Raw genomic sequence first — 16,074 nt, 5'->3', positions numbered from 1 at the left:
AAATCTGATGTGTACGCCACATCACTTCCTTGTACGGAATATTCAATTATACGCATTTTTTCTTGCATTTCATTTAAACTTATTGGATTGAATTAAATCTACTTCGCCGACAGCACATAAACCACAACAGAATAAATGCATTCTTTAAAATTCACTCTAGTATTTGTTTACCATAGCGACACTCTGGCGCTATATTCACTTAACAGCATTATATATTTTACATATTATAACTCAGAATGCCCAAAATTTATATCATTTAAAAGAATAGAATTATCTAATTGTTGCGACATGTTCTATTCAAATACTATAATCAAGCTAGAATGATGTATAAAAGAAATTAAGCAAACAAAACAAAAAAGAAACAGTTTTTCACAGACGATTGAGTATTTCTCATTCAATTAATTCAGTTCTCACTTCGCGAGAAGGCAAAAATACATAAAAACTCAAAATATCTATATTAAAAATTACGAAGTAAATCTCAAACATTTATTTCCTCGGAAAAATTCCAGAAAGAATTAAGCATCATTTAATTGGCAATAATAAATGAAGACGTTATCCTGTTTGTTGCGAAGCTAAGTTTCTCTAGATTGGCAACAAATCCACTAGTCTGCTGTTTCAAATGTAAACAAGCAATGGCCGCCATCAAAAAAATTATTAGGCTTAGCGGCACTTAAACAACTTTAAAATTGTTGATAATTCTAAAAATATTGCCTACAGATTTACTAAAGGCATAAAAACCTTAACCGGAAGATAAAAACAACATAATTCAATCATTTTTAAAGCAAAAAATGTAGTACAATTTACAAACCTGTAAGAGTAAAGAAACTGAGATCACTGAGCCGGGTAACAGAGTGGATTAATATATAAATATATTTATATACGCTTGGTGCAGCCGATTACAACCGAAATACGAGGTGCACATCTACATGTTATGGCAGTCCTATATACAAAATTTCAACGTTCTGAGTCTACTCGTTTTTGAGTTATGCAAGATACGTGCATACGTTCGTACAGACGCCACGAAAAATTCTCTTCAGAATTTATTTTAAAGCAGTTTTATAATTTTTTTTGAGGAAACGAGTCTTTTATTCTGTCCTTACGTACAGATATCACGCAAAAACATCGTTAAATTGCATTCGATAGCGGCCAAAATGGATATTTTCGTTGAAATAGGCTGCCTGAAACTTTTCGCGATTACAATACTTCCTGTTTACTTCGTACAAGGAAGTCAAAAACGCGTAGACCTTTTTGTATGACCTAACAGTTTGTGATTTTGATGTTGAATCGAATTTTATATGGCCTGAACGCCAAGAATGAGATATTTAATAAATAAACTAAACACACAAACGTGAATAATGAAAAGATAAAAATGTTTTGCATAGCCATCTTAGTAAGAAAACTAAACATTGATATGATGAAATAAGAGTGAAAAATACAGGAAAGGTATGCCAACACTAAATGCTGCATCGAGAATTCTAAACGTATACTGCTGTGCTGCTTTTAAAATTTTTGGTAATTTTGCTGTTGAATTGTGTATGGTAAGGACGAAGAAATTGATGTTTAAACATAAAACTAAAAATGCAAAAAAAAAAATAGGTGGTTAGTAGGAATGAGTGTAACATCAGGCTGGTAGACTGCGAGCTCACGAAGAGCGTAAAATACCCGTAACCAAACCCCTTTGGCCGACCGTTAAAATTCGAAACTGCTTAGATATTTTTTAAAACATTTTTAACAAATATTATTGTATAATTTCAAATTAACATACGGATTTCGCTAGGTATATTTTGAGTAACATACGGGCACGCGTGTAATTTCCTGTCTCGGGTTTAGACAAATTAAACATAGAAATCGTCATTACTTCTAATCTTATTTTAGCAACAAATCCATTTCCTGTCTTTCTAATTTCAGAGGCAGGGATCAGATAAAGATATAACATGCTCAAATAGTACTTTGGGACATAAAAGGACAAAAAATATATATACCGTATTTGCCGGCGTATAAGAAGCAGTTTTTTTCTTTGAAAATAGTTCTATAAAACGTCTTATACGCCTATACTCAGTTTTTGATTACATTCACTTCTAGAAATTTCCTCTATTCGGAGTGATGCGAGTTTGTTTCCTTGCGCAGTGTGGATATATACTACAATTACGTACAGCTCAGAGAATGCACATGCGCTGTCATCAATGCTCACAGCTGGGTTCTTTTAAACTTGCCAAATTTTTGTGAACGACTTTTAAGTGTGTGAAATTTCTACTGTATAGTTTCTTAAACTTGTTGACAGGTTATGGCTCAAAAACAACGTCGGCATTGCTATAACATAGCTATAACATTGCTATAACATAGCATACAAGCTACGTGTGATTGCCTATGCTATAGAATATTGAAACAGGGCTGCAAAGGGGCATTTCGGGCCACACCTCAACTAAGAAAATGATAAAAACTTGATGGAATTGTAATGATTAGTAATGTGTATAAAAAAGGAGGTGCGTCTTATACACCGGTAAATATGGTACTTATATCTCTTTCAATGTCTAATAATACACACTTTGTACGCATAAAATATACAAGACGCCACATTCCTTTTTGTTTATCCAAATCATAGCTGCAGAATAAACTTCAAATAAAATTTCTGAATCATTTGAAAGCTGCACGTGCTTTCAAACGATGATTCATTGCAGCCTTCCACTGAACTAACACTGTTGGCAGCTGCTGATGGGAATGGCATCACGTTCTCTCCTTGTAAACTTTCAAGTTGAAAACTTTCATAGATACGCCCATTAATTCAATTAAAAATATTTATTTTCTTGTTAGACTGAAAAGTTGATAACACTTTTAATTCGAACGCAATACTGAATAATGTTATGGACGGGAAATGTATCGGTGAAAAAATAAGATTTAAAATATATCCTAGAAAAGGTCCGACGAAAAGAACTAAATTGTATAAAAACTGCCATTTTGAAAAAAAGGCGGAAAACTCAGTGGAGAGAAAGAAATTGAACCTCGCAAATAATTCCAGCTGTTATTAAAACCCAGTAACTTTTTGTGGAACGAATTATTCCGAGTAATCAATTATCATTGTTAAAAAAGATTGAATAATAATTGCAGCAATGGGAAACACTTTTAATATTACGGCTTGGAGTTCAGTATCGTATTCCAATAAACTTGAGGCTAATTTGGTAAAGTATACCACATTTCTGAAAAGAAGATCAATAAGAGTGTGGATAAAATCTTCTCCTAAACAACAAATCAAAGTTCATTTGTATGGTTCTACGTTATTTTAAAAATAAACTCCTGGAAGCATAAAGCTAGATTGACGACTTATCGTCCCGTCATGTCTTACAAATAAGTAACGTAAACTCAGATAAAGGCTTTAAGTAAACATGTCTGTTAAAACGTTAGCCTGGCGAATACACAATCTACACATTATAAATAGCAGAAACTTAAAGCATCCTATGTAAAACCACAATCAGTGTAAAAGTAAAGTGAATAATCACAATTATAAACAATTACATTCTCATTTTAAATACTTAATCATGCTTCTTCAGCTGAAAGGCGTTTGCTTACGTCTTTCTGTCCGGTACACTCTTGCGATAATAGGAAATACATCTATGTGAATTAACAGTTATATATTACATACCGGGTGACGCGGAAGTCCGTTAACATTTGAAAATTTTATGATTCATTGAATAATGTAGGTACAGAGATAAAAACGGACGCACATGCTTGAAATGTCATGGGGTTTTATTGAAAGCAAAAAAGTGCTTGAAACGGCCAACAGATGGCGTTTCATATGATAACAAAAGCAATAATTAAAGTAATTATTGATTTTAGCAAAGACAACGTATGTTCTTTGTAATAAAAGATCAACATGTCGGCCGTCATTCATGAACAATACCTGTAGTCGAGGGACAATGCTATGAACAGCACTGTACAGCATATCTGTAGGTATGGTAAGAAATTGCCGTTTGGGGGGGGTGTTGTCTTTTAGCATCCTTAATAAGGTCGGACGATCGGAGTAGCTTGCGATTTCAGGTAACACCAGAACCAATAATCATACAGATCGAGATCTGGGGACGTGAGAGGTCAAGCATGACGGAAGTGGCGGCTCCTCACTAAACGATGTATGCAAAAGATCTTTCACACGTGTAGCGATATGGGGTAGAGCGCCATCCTACATAAAATTCATACCTCCCAACAGGTGTTTATCAGCCAGACGGTGTCCGCCGAAAACATCGCGGACGAAAACGTCGTGGAGAAAAAAAAAACAACGCAAGGAGAAGACATTGTGGTGCAAAACGTCGTGGGAGAAAACATTGCACAGAGAAAACATCGCAGTTCTAAAACATTGTGGTACAAAATATCGTGGTCGAAAACAAAGCAGTTCTAAAACTTCGCAGTTTAAAAACATCGTCGTAAAAAATAAAGTACCTACAAATCATCGCAGGACGATAACATCGCACATATGCGTTTTCAGGTTTTGAAAGATGTAAATGCATGTTCGTATACAGCTCATAGAACTCAAGGAGTAAAGAGGGATTCTTTTACTTTTATATTTCATATATTTGAACGAACTAATAAATTTTTGCTGAAAAAATTAGAAGGAAACTTAAGCATTTAAAAACTTAAAATGAGCAAAAATTAATGCAACTTAAAAAGCTTAATTTTAAATTATAGTTAATTAACAAAGATCATTAATCAATTAAGCTTTCTGTATAAAGTTTAACTAACAATTTTTCATGAAAATGCACAGTCTAAAAATGCTTAGATAAAGGAAGAAAAATAACTGCATAAGGTTACCTCTATAAAAATTGCTTAGTTAATGATCAAATTATTTTCTTTCACATTTGTTAATCTGATATTGTTTTAATGAAAATTAGATATTGTTTTGTTTCTGTTTATTATTAAAGTGTCGTTAACATTTTCATGCAATCAATTTTTTGGATGTAAATTCTTTAGTTATGAAGAAATTCAGTTACATGATATGTCACTATGCGATTTGAAAAACGCATGTATGCGATGTTATCGTCATGAGATGATTTGTACGTACTTTATTTTTTACCACGATATTTTTGACGATTTGACGACGATGTTTTTAAACTGCGAAGTTTTTGAACAGCTTTATTTTAGACCACGATATTTTGTACCACGATGATTTAGAATTGCGATGTTTTTCTCTTTTGCGATGTTTTCTCCCGCGATGTTTTGTACCACGACGTTTTCTCCTTGCGTTGTTTTCTCCACGACGTTTTCTCCTTGCGTTGTTTTCTCCATGACGTTTCCGTCCGCGATGTTTTCGGCTGTAACCGCGCCGAGCGTTCTGACGACTACACACCATGAAGGCATGCTAAGAAGGCAGGAGAAATACCTTACACACTCCCCCTCTTAACGGGAGACTGGGGTTTCAGGGGACTCAATCGCCAAATCCTGGCGGTGAAAAATCATCATTCACCACCTTTTAGTTCAGATGCCACTGTAGTGACATTAAGTTATTTCGAAGCAGGAGACATGAAAAATGAACATAGCCCTCGCCGGGAATCGAACCATGGACCTCTCGAATATGAGCCGAACGTGCTGACCACTACACCACGAAGGCATGCTAAGAATGGAGAAATACCTTATAACCTTAAGCATATATACCCCTTAATCATTCTAATTTTGATGCAAATATGCAGTTAACGAGACGTTGACTATTATTATAGAAGTATCTTTTAAATAGATATTAATACGAAAAGGAATCTTTATTGGAAATTTTGTACGCATCAAAATTTAAGCAATTCTTTGTTTCATTTGTTACACAAATTCGCAGCTGACATTTTTAAACTTTCCTTCATTTCAACGGACAAAATAATAAAAAAGGCAGAAATATGTTTCTCATACATATATGTAATTTTTTTTTTTTTTTTTTTTTTACAAAATTTTAAAATTTGCGCTAAAATATGTTACGAGTATTTAATCAAACTATTAGTAATTTTAAGTCATAGTATTAGCACTGGTGATGGTAACATTGAATAAAAGGAAAATAAAAATGTATTAGAAATAAATTGAAAGAAGATGAAAAATTAGACATATTTTTCTTTCAGGTAAATGATCAGAGTAAAAATCAAGTAAAATAAATAATTAATTGCCTTTATAACAGTATTCTTTATAACAGTCTTTATAAAATACTGAGTAACCTACAAATGCTTCCTATAATCTTCATTACTATCCCTCATTAAGGAAAATTCTGAAAGATCAAAAATAGCAATTTTACTGCAAATTGCTGTAGCTCTTATAATAGTCAGCATTGATATAAAATTTTTCGTGCTCTGAAATGAAGTAAAATACGAGAAAACAATTACTGTCACTTATCATATGAAAGAGTCTGTGCATTTTCAGTCCCGTAAAATAGCACAGAAAAAAACCAAATCAACACTAAAATTAAGAATGATATGATAAATATAAATCTCATCTATATATAAAAAAGGTGCATTGTTCATTCTTTCAAAAAATTTTTTAAATTAAATAAAAAAAATCTGAAAAGTTCAGATTTTACATTACGCCTAAAGGGACATTTTCTCCCCCCCCTTTACATGGAAATATACTTTTCGAGAGCATTTCGGCTAATGTTCCTTTAGGCTAAAAATATTTAAAAACAGCCTATCTTTAGAATTTCCGATAAACAGTCTCGCGCGCTGGAGATAAAAATATTTTTTTCCGTACATTGTTGCCATTGCTCGCTTTGAAATCGTCGAGTTTGTTAATCAAAAATTCGTTAAAGTTTTACAAAATTTGAAATATACAATACAGTATTTAAAAACAGCGTATCTTTAGAATTTCCTATAGACAGTCTCGCACGCTGGAGTGGTTTTTTTTTTTTTTTTTTTTTTTTTTTTTTTTTTTTTTCGTACAGTGTTCTTTGAAATCGTTGAGTTTTTAAATCAAAATTTCATTAAAGTTTTACAAAATATGAGATAGATAATAAAACAAATTCGAAATTCAAGATTTGGGCTTCCAAGTGCCCATATTATCACTATGTTATTCAAAATTTAATGGTTTTATGCACCTTAATTGTTTTCACAATGCGAGAAACATGTATACATTCATGCAGATTCTTCATTATTTAATTTCTTTAGGTATAATACAAGGCGATAATAGTTGGTGGCAACAATTTAAAAAGTGATTCGCCGCTTGTAGTGAAACGCCACAAAATGCTGTTTTGAGACTAATAGACCTTCTCAGCTACCACCCCGTTGGGCTAATAATATGTGTAGAGCTTATTAGCACTTTCCAAAACTGGAAAAAGATTCGAAGCTTCCCACTTCGAAAGAATTGAAAGCTTCAAAGTAACGGTAGCGATAGTGGTGAATTAAAATAAGGAGCCATGGTTCGAATCATGAAAAACCATAATGTAGGAGGACAAAACTCATGTGTACATTAAGGATTCTTCGAAGCAGAAAATATGAGAAACCGATTACTTATTATGAAAACACGCGGGAAATGGCAGTAATTCCTTATTATTTACTAACAACATTTGTGTTGGTCGGCTGCTTCAATGTCGCTCAATGTCTGTATCCGCTGATGCCTCAATGTTTAAAGTCGAATTCATCGTCTGCTTTATGTGAAACGTTTGTGGTATAATTACATGTTTGACTCCTTGTATCTTTGCATGATGCATTCCTTTTCGTTATATAACTCGTTATATAATATATTCATATTCGTTTTTAACTATATTTATAGAAGATCCAAACTTTATAAATCTACGCGCTTTCTTACAATAAATCGTTACTGAAAATGAGATCAATATGCTTTTCCACTCACAATGTTCGCGAAGAATGATTCTGAACATTAGGGCAGTTACATATGAAATTTAAAGAATTATTCTTTAGTCACTATCAGTGGCGTAGTTAGAGTTTTTGCCTCCGAGTTTCGATCCCCCGAGTTCGTTCCCTTAGGAAGGTTTCTGAGTTTGCCGCCTTTTTCGATATACAAACAAAAAATATTTTAAAAAAATGTCAGAATCACATATAGGGATATAAATTAAAACTCTATGTTTATTTTAAACGGAAAGCTTTGATTCCGATAGTCTCAAGTTATATTATTACTTACTTGTATGAAGTAATGGAAGTATCGCAATTTCGAAAAATTTCCCATATCATATTTTAACGAAAGTATCCATTTTCAGTATTATTTATGACCTCTTGCTCTGTAAGCTCAGGCTAGCTTGTGGCGCCATCTATGGGCTTGAATTACAAATGCGATGCTGTAATAAAAAATTAATCTCGTAAGAAGTAATTCTGAGTTTTCCATCAAGAAACAGAACCCGAGTCTATGTCACGGAAGTGAAATACTTTACCATTGTCACATAAGAGCTTTTCGATGATAATTTAAAGTAACTCAGTTCTTTTAAATCACTCACGCGGACGCTGAAATATGTACCGCAGTAACATGTGCTTGGTATCCAAAGTAAGAATATTCTAAATTTAAAAAAGATGTGCTTAACATTACTAGTTAATTAAATGCGAGTGAAATCTATTGATAAATAATGATTAATGATAGACTAAACTATAACAATAAACTTTTAATACTTTATAATAAACTAAACTATATTTTGAATATTTATAACATATTTAAAACTGCCCTTTTAAACTTTTTAATGCATTTTCAGTTAGCCAAATATTTATTTAAAATGTTCTGAAAATTTCGCTTGGCAACTGAATAGAATAACGTCATTATTATTATGCATGCAGTTTCACAGTAAACTTTCCTTATTCTACATTTTGTCTCGTGTTTTGCGAAATCCTAATACAATTAATAGATGGCAGCACTAATTTGCAGCGGCTTTTTCCGATGCAGTTTTATGAGGCTTGTGATAACATTTCAATTCTGCATTTGTAGCAAATACGCTGTTGCAAAGATTTCAGTTATTTGAAGTGCGAGTTTACATTCAATACGATTGAAAAAGGACGCGAATAACCCACCGGAAAATCTATAAATTGAACCAATCAATTTCCAGTCTGATAAAATTCTTATTCACATATCTGAAAAGGAAAAATTTTTTTTTTTTTTTTTTTTCGCTCTAAATGTTATTCGTACTTGTCAAAAAATAAATGCACCCAGTTAAGAATTTTTGCGCTAAGAATAATCGCTTTATTTGGGAATATATTTACATGCAAATATTTTTTCATTATTATTATTATTATAGTTGAAAACATTAACAAAAGAATCCGACTGAACAATGAGCATCTGTAATCCGTGATGAAGATAATTTCTAGTCATTTCTCTCCAAGGCTGCGAGATTTATCAGAATCAAAACGTCATCAATTGTCGAGCTGTAATAAATAAAGAAGTTTATAATTATTTACATACAAAAATATATATTTTTATCTATGCATCGAAGAAAATGTCAATAAATAAAAGAAATGTATTAAGTTGTCAATATTTATTCTCAACTATTAACCCACTCTGAAAATTTTCTTTGAAAACTTTAGAAGATTTCATAAGTTCTTTATTTTTAGTTTAAATTGAAGTAAGTTATTTAATTTAATTAAACATATTTGAATTATTTTAAATAAATGTCACTCTAAACATTTTATCGAGCTGTCAATATATTTGAATAACAAAGTCTAACCAGCAGAATTAGCAGAAAACTTTAGATTTCAAATGGAAAATTAATATAAATTTGAATTTTTTTCTTTGCGATATTATTAGTATTGTTTGTGAAATCAGTAAGAGAAATTTAAAATGCGTTTAAAATGTTTTTATTTTGTTAGTTAAAAATGGGATCTGTCAGCTGTTGCAGATCGAGGATTCAGTTCGCATGCAATCTGAGTTTACGACCGTATGATTAAGTTGTCATTAATTATTTTCAAGTTTTATCACACTTGGGAAATTTTCTGTGAGAACTTAGAAAATTTTATTTTTTTAGTTTTACAATTATTTGAAATAAATGTTAGTCCGAAAATTTACTTTTTAGCTGTCCATATATTTAAATTACAAAATCTAATCAACAAAAGTGTCTCACAAGTACCAAACTGTATATTTCAAATAGAATATAAATTTGAAATGAATTTTTCCTGGGCGATATTATCATCATTGTTTATCATCACTGTAAATTTTTATGAATATTTAGTAACTGCAATTAAACTTCATTTAAAATACTTTTTATTTTATTTAAAAATTTTTTTAAAAATTTAAAAAAAAAACCGCTTAATGAAAGGCTGAACCTAAGTTTGCGAGTCATAAGTTCGCTAGTTTATCAATAGATGGCAGCATTAGTTTGCGCTACATTTCGTTTACCTACTCTTGCATACACATCATATTTTGAATTTCCGTCATCTCAGATTTTCCAGCGGGAATTTATTTTACGAACTTTCTACGTGAAGTTCAGTTGAAGCATTATGTTATGAAGCCGAACACGTCTCATTTTCGCGATATTTTCAGCAATACTTGACTAGACTAGATTAGATTGTGAGTTAGAATCTAAATATGGTCGAAATTAAATTGACTTGGAGCGGCGTGGTATTGTTTTATTCAAATTTCAAGTTGACGAAGCTAAAAAAATCTAAAGATATGCAAAATTAAATTAAATCCTAAAGATATACAAAATTTTGCTCAAGTACTTGTTCAGCAGAAACTCATAATCGGTAGAAACAGGACCCTGCCGGTTCCAAATAACAATTTTTTCGAGATAATTAAATATACATCACTAAAACTTACGTGTTTATGTTTCAGGACATTTATAGATACTGCACCATGTTAGTAGATTGACTGTGTTTTTCGATGATCGTGTTTCGTCCAGAATTAAATAAATAATATCAAAAGACCGAACAGATTATTTAAAATTCGAATACATACACTTCATTTAATATTTCAAAAAAAATAAACATGACTTTAAAATTACCATACATATTATCATATAACGTTAATGAATTTCGTAGTGGGATGACACATAACGTCGATTGCCTGCTTGCTTGCTTGCAAGATTTTTAAAAGTCGCTGTGTTTGTAATGAAATCTAAAACCTTTCGTCAGCTTTTCCCACGTAGCTTCTTCACTCTGCGTGCCCTCTTTAGCTTTTCATTCATCCTCGTTATATTTCTCCTCTCCTCTCCCAGTTATACATTCGATTATTATATATTATTCGATTATTATATCGTCATTTTCAGAAAATGTGACAGGAACATAATTTTCTATATCCACTTCAGCTTGCACCTCCTTTTGACTAACACTAACCTTCTCCGGCAAGGCATGTCCTCTTTCCAGGCAAGAGACAAATTAAATATGATGTCTACCAACCTGAATATTTTTCTGAAAATCATAGGCACTACCTTCAGATTTCGCAAATCGAAGCGTAAAAATGCAATTGTAATTCCTCTTTATATACTAAATAACACCTTGGTATTAGCTGGAAAAGTTTGTTACATTGGTTTTCAGAAACGTAACATAAATGTTTTAAAAATTTAAGTCTTCACCTGCGGAATGGGCGCAGCAGATGTTCAGTAGAAAAACCATTTTTTTTTTTTTCTTCTGGTGGTGAACCATTCATCTTTAAGTACTCCTTCCATCCCCAACACTAACATGAGTACACTATGAAATCAGCCTTTGAAAATATCGCAATCCATCCTTGCGTTTTTTGTGACTGATAATGAGGATGCGAAAGGTATTTTTGAAGCGCCTTGGATTGCTTTACTTGTCTACGAGTAATAATCATACTTTATGGCGTACCTGCAGCAGTTGCACATATCATGACAATTACGCAGTCCTTCTTCTGCCAGAAACACTTCGGAGAGACTTCCTTCACCCAGACTAAACGTGGCGTGGAAAGACATCTCCATAATAATACAGGCTTATTGGTTATTGTATATGTTCATTCCGAAGTCACATTATTTTCGTCCCGAACCAAATACAGAAAAGGCCTGTCGGTGTGGACATTTGCTTTTGTGTTTCTGTACCCTTCCTTGAGCGTCCTATTGACCTCAAGATGGGCTGCTATTTGCATTCCTCTGTTCACCTGAGACATCTTAATTGCACATTCTATGCCTTTTTTCAAACCTTTTAAAGTCACTCTGTAGAGACATTAGGTATTTTTGGAAGCAGGCAAAATGAAGAGTGAACAACGCCTTCGCAGGGAATCGAATTGCGGATCTCTGGAAAACGCGCCCAACATGCAGACCACCACACCACGAAGGCATGCCAAGAAGGCAGGAGAAATACCTTATAATTCAACTAAAAATGCACACTCTCCTTGAATATTTAATCCAGTTTCTTCGCCTTTTATTGCAGCCATGGATAAAAATCATCTTAGGACAAACCACTAATATAACTTACGATCTAATTCTTCAGAGAGGGATTGGTGAAAAGTTTTTCGACTTTTGCAATATCCGGTCATGAGATTTTTTAATTTCCTGCTACATATTAGCTTAGTTTAAAATATTTTGATTTTTTATTTGCAAGGTTTATTCTAAATTTTTAACGGTTATCTTTTTAGTTAAAGCTACTTTCATGTCGTTTCTGATTTCAGCTTACAAATTTCCTGCCAGAATGTGTTTTTAGAATCGCCGTTAAATGCAAATGAAGGAAGAGCAGTACGTAAGTCGAAGTTCTACCGACTTCGTTAAAGAGCCACGGATTCCGATTAGTGTACGTTCGCTTTTTGGCTACACTCTCTCTAAGCTACTACTAAGCTCGGCCGTATTTCAGGCCCTTGATGGCTTCGCCGTTTAGTTAGCATTTAAGAGGCCAACTCCTGTAGAATTTTCATAGCTTCGGCTATATCTTTTTAGTTAAGCATTAGTTAAGTTTGGTTTTCTTAGTACTCTTGAATTCAAGCCCAAGTGGAGGCTGTCCTGTACGTCCTGAGAAAGGGCCATCTATAAAACTTTATTTTGCAATAAAGGGTAGTTAAGCCTTCTCAAGTTGACTTGTCTGTCTATTGAACTAAAGCGATTATTCGCTTACCAGGTCTCAAGGTTCCCCACACATAGCTGTAAATTCTAGATCGGAGCCTTATATTTAACGCCCTCGCCGGGAATCGAACCACGGAACTCTGGAATACGCGCCTAGCCTGCTGACTACTACTCTACGAAGGCATGCTAAAAAGACGGGAGAAATACCTTATATACTCCCCGTTTTAAAGGGTGACTGGTGTTTTTAGGGAACCCAGTCGCCAAATCCTGGGTGTGGAGAATCATCATCCACCACCCTTTTAGTTCGGGCGCCACTGTAGAAACATAAGAATATTTGGAAGCAAGAGACCTGAAAAATGAGCAACACACTTGCCGGGAATCGAATCACGAACCTGTGGAATACGTGCCCAGCGTACTGACCACTACACTACAAAGGCGGTAGAAATACCTTATATACTTATGTTAATGATGTAAATATTATCTTCATAAACGGAAGTTTATGAAAACAGAGACTAAAATGAATAATTACATAAATTTATGTATTAAATTCTGTTTAAATATAGGTCTTTATGGATTGTTAGAAAAAGCCGTGTCACTCAGCTTAAGAGTAAGAAAAATTCGCTGATGTTTCGGGCACTAGAGATATACAAACACCATGCGATATAGTCTACATGCAGTTTGATGGTTTCAGATCTGAATCCCGTTTGTGAAATTTTTCAAACAAACCATGTAATCTTTCTTAGCCACTAAGCCTCAGAGACTCTTGTGGGAAACCGAGTCATTTTGTTCGAGTGGAGGATATATACCGACTGATATATTATTAATATGCAAATCTATGACCTGATTTGACCCTCAATCACTCAGCAAGATAAAGTCTGTTAGACCAATGATTTTGACTTTCGGGGAAGTGATTCTCCAGAAAGAAGCCTAAGAGAGGAAAGGATAGTGCAGATTTTTGTTCCAGTACAGCAGCTATTCAGAGACAAAAAAGTCACGTGGGAATGCGACATACAACTTTTTTTTTTTTTTTTTTTATCTTATAAGGTATTTTGTGCCTCCTTTCCGCATGTCTTCGTGGTGTAATTGAAAGCATACTCGAAGCGCATTCGAGAGGTCCCGGGTTCGAATCTCGGTCAGGCCCCTGAACATCCCCCCCCTCTTTCCTGCATCAAAAACGATAATGGCTCTACAAGTGACATTCAAACTAAAAGGTGGTGGACGATCACCACCAGGATTTAAATTTGGCCCTTAAAGGGGGAGTATATAAGGTATTTTCTCCCTCCTCTCTGCATGCTTTCGTGGCGTAATTGAAATCATACTCGACGCGTATTCGGGGAGTCCGGAGGAAACAATACACTTTTTTAACATCTCCTGCTATATATATATATATATATATAGTATATATGTATATATAAACCTAATGATTCTACGATCTCGTAAGCCTAATTGATTTTAGACCCTCGAAAGTGTATTTATTTCGATATTACCCTTTAACTAGGTTGGACTACATGATCAAATATTTAACAAAGCAAATTGACAGTTATTATGTGCATTAACAATCAAAATTATTTTGTAGGATTCCTCACTGGGTAATTTTAAGCGACTGTTGAAAGTGAAAAATCTTAAGAACTAGTAAGCGAATAATCGATTGAGTTCGTGTGACAGGAAACAACAAGATGGAAGGGTAAAATAACCCTTTATTATTCAAAATAAGATTTGACAGAACTCCGTGTTGGAGTTGTACAATAAAGCTGACACTTAGGCTTAAACTTAAGAGACTAAGAATTAAACTAAACTAATCTAAACCGAAGAAACATAGCCTAAGCTATCAAAATTCTAACCGAGTTGGCCCGTTAACGTTAATAGACTGCGAAATTATCGAGGGCTTAAAGTACGGCCGAGCGTAATAATAGCTTACGAGAGAGTAGCCTAAAAAAGCGGACGCGTGCTATCCAGAATATCTGATATCTCTCTCGCTAAGACCGATGAACTTCGCTGTTAAATACCGCTCTTCTTCATTATGTATTCAGACGTGATTCTAAAACTACGTTCTGGCCGGAAGTGGTTAGTTGAAGTTAAGATTCGACAGGAAAGGAACTTTAACTAAAAATTTAACTGTTAATGAAATTAACATAATCGTTACAATTTCATTAAAAAGTTCTTTACAATAAAAAGTACTTGATTAAAACAAATAATAATGTTTAAGATATGTCATATATGATACTACAAAATGTCGCATTAAGTGAAAGCACACAATTCTGAACGACAATGAGAAGGTTACCGTCATTTAGAGTGAATAAATAATTAAAGCTTATAAGGTGTTTCTCCCGCCTTCTTAGCATGCCTTCGTAGTGTAGTGTTCAACACGTTCGACGCGTATTCGAGAGGTCCGAGGTTCGATTCCCTGTGAGGGCATTGCTCATTTTTCATTTCTCCTGGTTTAAAATAATACCTAATGTTTTTACAATGGCATCCGAACTAAAAAAAATTGTGGTGGATGATGATTCTCCACCACCAGGATTTGGCGGTTGGGTCTCCTAAACCTCAGTTGACCTTTAAAAAGGGGAGTATATAAGGTATTTCTCCCGCCTTCTTAGCATGCCCTCGTGGTGTAGTAGTCAGCACGCTCGACGCGTATTCGAGAGGTCCTGGGGTCCCGGCGAGGATATTGCTCATTTTTCATCTCTCCTTCTATCAAAAATCCTAATGTCTCTACGAGTAATGCTGTTTTTCAACTCTCTTCTGCTGTTCTTCTGTTTCTGGGGGTTAATCCTAATATCGGTCATGAAGATGAGTGTAAATGTGAATACCGCACATTCTAATCACATTTCAGTTCAAATGAAATGCAACATGAGAAGGATTTCCTTACAGAAACTTACACTAGAATTATAGCAGATGCCTTGATAATGCAATAATTAAATGAAAGGCCTAGTTTAGACATAATACAGGTATCTAGATGTAATTAATTTTTTCGAATAATTTGTGGCTCTGTTTATCAACTATATAAAAGCTCCCGCTAAACCCCAAATTAAGTATTCTTGCTTACCCTAAATTAACTGCTCAGGCAGTTACTTGAGTAGAGGGGAAAAAAGACCATACTGTCATATACTTTATTCAAAAAAGATATTTTTTAGTCTTACCTTGTTGTTAGTAAATTTATTAAATAAAACAAACATCTGAAAGATTTAAGA

The 16,074-nt window shown here is 33.7% G+C and overlaps 1 non-coding gene across 1 annotated transcript; it reads right to left on the bottom strand.

Annotated features, from left to right (window-relative positions):
* Positions 1-5,520: 5,520 nt before the first annotated feature.
* Positions 5,521-5,593, bottom strand: TRNAM-CAU (transfer RNA methionine (anticodon CAU)). The gene has a single exon. It is a non-coding gene; the product is annotated as a tRNA-Met (tRNA).
* Between the last annotated feature and the right edge of the window lie 10,481 nt (positions 5,594-16,074).

This window comes from Stegodyphus dumicola, chromosome 10 (genome assembly GCF_044657685.1).
Source record: "Stegodyphus dumicola isolate Sdum_Otavi_A_Nest chromosome 10, ASM4465768v1".
NCBI classification, from domain to species: Eukaryota; Metazoa; Arthropoda; class Arachnida; order Araneae; family Eresidae; genus Stegodyphus; species Stegodyphus dumicola.
This window is presented reverse-complemented; position numbering and strand designations above follow the sequence as displayed.